Here is a 5,000-nt window from a genome sequence, read left to right on the forward strand (position 1 = left end):
GGGGGGAGGAGGGAGGGAAGAAGTGAAAGTGATGGGGATGAAGGGAGAAAGTGAGAGAGGGAAAGAATGAAGGGAGATAGGGAAAAAGGAAGAGAGAATGAGGAAGGGGGGGTAGTGGGGAAAAAGGGGCGGGGGGTTGGTTCAGCACCGCTGCCGCCCCTTGCCTGCTGCCCCCGAAAGCTGGTGAAGGTGGGGGGGAGCGGCGAAAACGGGCTGGTGGGGGTTGACTCAGCATCACCGCCTCTGGCCTGCTGCCCCTGAAAGCTGGCGAAGGTGGGGGGAGCGGCGAAAACAGGCCCGCGGGGGTTGGCTCAGCGGCGTTGCCCCTCGCCTTCTGCCCCCGGAAGCCTGTAGGGCTCCGAGAGGTCTTTGAAGCTGGGGGGTGGGTGGGCAGGTGGGGGAGGGGGGAAAACAGGAGTGTGATAAAGGGGGGAATTGGGCCGCGGCAAGCAGTGATGAGCTGCCACCGCCGGCCTTCCACTGATTCCCTCCAGCCCTGGGTAGTTGGGGGGGGGGAGTTGGGCGGCAGCGAGCGGCTTATTAGGGCCGCCGCAGCTCTTCAAGTGCTTCCCAGTTCCACTCACCCACCAGGTGGTTGTCAGCAGTACTCTGAGTTCTGAGGGGACTGGGTGCAGAGGCAGGGCTACAGCCTTTGTGTTCTGAGGTGGGACTTAGGTGACACGGCCAATGGAAGCTGGGGAAGCTTCTGACGGACAGTTCCAGCCTCCAAACACTGTTGGTGCACATTTTCTCTCCGCTGCGTCTGACGCTGCGTCTTACTCAAATATATATAAGGGAGATTATTATTATTATTAGCAGCAGCAGCAGCATCACTATTACTTATGGAGCAACTTCAAGATTCGTGGAGCTTTACAGAAAACAACAAGGCAGGTCCCTGTCCTGGGGAGCTCACATTTAAAAATTTGCCTGAAAGAATTAACGGAGTGTGACCATTAGCTGTGATCCTGTGAGGGAACATGCCATGCTTGAAAGCACAACTGAGGTTTTGCGCATTGGTTTGATCTTGATCAGCTCTTGTGCTTGACTCTTCAAAAATGTTTACATTTGGAGGACTTTTTATATTTTAAAAAAGTGGTCTGGGAGATCTCTGTATGTGTGTGTGTACACACGTGTAGGTCTCTCTGTGAACCAGAAACTGAAGTAAAAGATTACAAGGAAGAGCTAACTGGCCATGCAGTGCTCAATCGCAGTTGTTATCTTTATATACAGAAATTCAATTCCCCTCTGCAAACACTGCCTAGGAAAGTCTGACAATGCACAACAGAGTGAACCCACTTAGCAGTACGGGTATTACTATATATTTTAAATTACTGATTATAACCTAACCTTCACTTTTAACAGGTTTCCCAATTTTCAAAACTGATTTGCAGAGTGGCATGTTTAAGCCATAATTTATGACCACTTCCATGGCATCAACAATCATATGCCTTACAATTACAACGCCAGAACACTAGAAGCTAAGTATTTTGTTACTATTTCCATGTTTTCATCAGACTGAGGCTATTTATCTGTGTTCCCCCCCCCCACAAACACATAACGGCTATTCATCTGACCTGCAAATAAAGCCAAAACTGTAAAATTCTGTTGGCCAGAACTACTTTTTAAAAAGCTATTCTTTAAATTATGAGATTCTTTGAATGGCATCCAACACGTTAAACGACACCCCGCCTTTTGTAACTGCACCATCCTTCTCCCCTTCACAATGCTGGGAGGCAGTAGCGACATTTCACCTTGTTAATTTACAATAGCAAAGCAACAATATATTTTTGTGCCTTTTGTTTCCAGGACTTTTTTTTTTAATGTTTATTCTGACATTAAGTTTTCTTTGCTTTCTTTTAAAGCATACTATGTACATCACAACTGGATTTTAAACACAAACAGCTTTAAAGCTTATATCGCCTAACACCAGAACAAAGTTTGTGTCCAGTAGCACCTTTAAGACCAACTTTGTTCTGCTGCTTCAGACCAACACCACACACCTGAAATTGTCTAACACAATGAGCCTAATCCAGTCTGCTTGTGCTCTGGATCAAAAGTAATTTGTACAACATGAAGGGTGAATGAGTAGACTGAGATTACTGGAGCCATGTACTGACCTCCTATTTTCCCCAAATGCCCCTCCCTGTTAGTGCTGAAGCTTTAAAGCTTCTAAGGCCCCGTTCACACGAGGCAGTTTGGGCCGGGAGCGGGCCAGATTGGAAGCGGCGCAAATGGGCGCGATCCCACGCCAACATCTGGCTGGCGTCGCGCTCCCGCCTCCAATCTGGCCCCTCCCGGGATGAAGCGCATCAAAGATGAACCACCTACCTTCGGTAGTTCATCCTGATGGTGCACGTCATCCCGGCTGTGGGATCGGCGGCGCGTCTTGCCGCCGTCACATCCCCGGCCCCCTGCCATACTGCACATGCTCGAGCATGCGCAGTACGGCAGCCTCCGCCTCCAAGTGTATCGTCCTCCCCGGCATCTGATCGTGCCGGGGGGGAACCGAGCGCGGCAACCGGGATCCGTGGGATCCCGCCGGGGCGTGTTTTCTTTGGCGCGGCTTTTAAAAGCCGCGCTTCGCCCCGTCGTTTCCCTGCAGTATGGACGGGGCCTAAGTCTCCTTTCCTAAGGACTCTGTGTCTGTCTCACAAATTAGTACAATCAGAATTGTGTCTCTGTGTGTGTGTGATTTGACAGTCAGAATTTAAGATTTGGAATTAACCATTGTATTTGAAAATGACCCTCCATATTCACGTAAAGATAAACCAATTGTCTCAGAGTAGCTGGAAGGAACAGACTATGTATGGTGGTCTACAATGTTGTAACAAAATCTCTTTTCTTTATCAGCCCAGTCCAGCAAAAGGCAATGCACCCATGGAGATAAGTTTCAGAATGCAGATCCCTGCCTTGCTTTTCCCTTACCCCTGTACATGCGTGTAAGGGCTCTGTTCAGGGAAATTGAAAACCTGTATATTGAACAACCTTGCTTGCATATAAGTTCCAGATCCAAAGATCCACAAGTAGGACTATGGATTCTGGCAAATAATTAAAGTCCATACGTACACAAGCCCTATATACTGCTCTTTGCTTATTAGTGGCAACCTAGAGATAATGTCACTTTTCCCTAACCCTACCACATGAATATAGGTTTAAACTGGGTTGCAACCACACACTTGTTCCCCATTTTGATTCCAGAATAGTCCTAATGAAGCAACAAGGGTTCTACTGAATATACTGTTGAACGACCTTTATATTCCAATTAACAAATCATCTGCTAAATCTATGAATCTTAATATTCAGATCTGTTCCCTTCAGTTCATACAATTTATCTGCAAACAGTTGTTGGGCTTCTGATTCTAAATATAATTAGCTGATAATTTTGCCTGGCTGAATTACTTTTCTGGAGGGCCTGCTAAGTCTCTCAGTTGCATTATCTAGCAATAATGAATCTGATAGGTAAAATTTTTTACTGTAATGAGGATGAGACACAGTTGTGACACCTGAGTCTAGTAATAACCGAAGACTGCTAATTATCGACAGCACTTTTTTGTGTGATGCACAGAGGGGAAAAATCCCTCATTATTAAAAAAAATAAAAAGTTACAATTATAAGTGGCACCAGAGGAGAGTAAATAAAATGGAGTGATTAAAACATTGCCGCTTTAAGGGTGTTTTTAATTAAGTGGAAATGCTAATGTTGTCATACTTAGCAGATGGGATTAAAATTAGTTATTGTAAGTAACTCATATTTTGTGTTATAGTTTCCAGTGCATGTCTACAAGATCTAAGAAAGTGATACATTCCATAAGACATTTAAGAAAAACCCTGAAATTCTCATATTCTTAACAACCAATAATAATGAACATCATGCATAAACTGGGGGGAGGGGGGAGTTTCTGCCAAAGAGTTTTCTTTTGTGACTTAACTAGCTTGAATGTAACCTTAATGTACTACACAGTTACAATTACACTACTAAGCTACCCCCCACACACACTGCTTTTTTTTGTGTGTGCTGAGTTTTTTAAAAAAAGTATTCATGCTCGACAAAAACATAAAAGTTTGGGGTTTGGGCAAGTGTCCAATATCAAACGTAGTGCATGCCATGGAAAAGATGGCCACCCACCAAGGTGATGTTCAGAAATGAAGCACAGGATGCATCGTGCAAATGCAGATCTTTTTTTTTTTTAAACAACCTTAATTGCACACTTTCTCCTACTTTATTTGTGTAAAATTTTCCATCTGCTACATCTAAAGATGTCTAAACTGTTAGAATCAGACCTGCATTCAGCTGCCAGCTGTGCACATTAAGGATTGCAAAACACTAAGTAAATGAGGCAGCATAAAGCTGAGTAGTGCTGGTCCATCTGCCCAGTACTAGGAGGGACCCCCCAATACCTGGTCCTTTTTAAAGCAACACACTGCTGTCGCTGCTGCTCAAATGAGTAAGGAAAAGACTGAGCAACCGTTCCTTAAGAGCTCTGGCTTAGAATGCTCAATTTGCATTTGCTATCATGACTTCTAAGTATCGGAATCTGCATATGATGAGTACAACTTAGTGCTTTTCATCTCTTTCAGATGCTCTTTGAAGGAGTATTTAATGAATGAAAATTAACTTCTATAATTTATAGCATTTTCCACATCAAGTTTCTAAACAATTTGAGATAAATTTTAAAGAGTTATTTCAGAATTATTCCCACTGTGTAAAAAAATACAGAACTTTTCTTGTTTTGAGAACCAATGATTTTTTTTTTTTGCTAATAATATCAGTGGCAATCGTGTTTTGCATTCATACAGTTGCTTAAATCTTCAAAGTGCAGCACAGGCATTAATTAGTAGATTTTTTTTTTGTCTTTGCTAATTCATATTACAAAGAAATGGGATGTTACAGGAATGCTGCATATTTCCACGTATGTGTGTGCTTCATACATCAAGGACTCCTTTGCAGTTTAATGGTGTGGGGGGGAGACAATCTGAGGAAAGGATCCTTGAGAAATTTAA

At 43.7% G+C, this 5,000-nt stretch overlaps 1 protein-coding gene across 3 annotated transcripts in view; it reads right to left on the reverse strand.

The window, feature by feature from the left end:
* GTDC1 (glycosyltransferase like domain containing 1) overlaps window positions 1-5,000 on the reverse strand; it is a 318,983-nt gene that overhangs the window by 25,213 nt on the left and 288,770 nt on the right. The window lies entirely within an intron of this gene.

Source organism: Gekko japonicus, unplaced genomic scaffold (assembly GCF_001447785.1).
Source record: "Gekko japonicus isolate JY-2015 unplaced genomic scaffold, Gekko_japonicus_V1.1 scaffold124, whole genome shotgun sequence".
Taxonomy (NCBI): Eukaryota; Metazoa; Chordata; class Lepidosauria; order Squamata; family Gekkonidae; genus Gekko; species Gekko japonicus.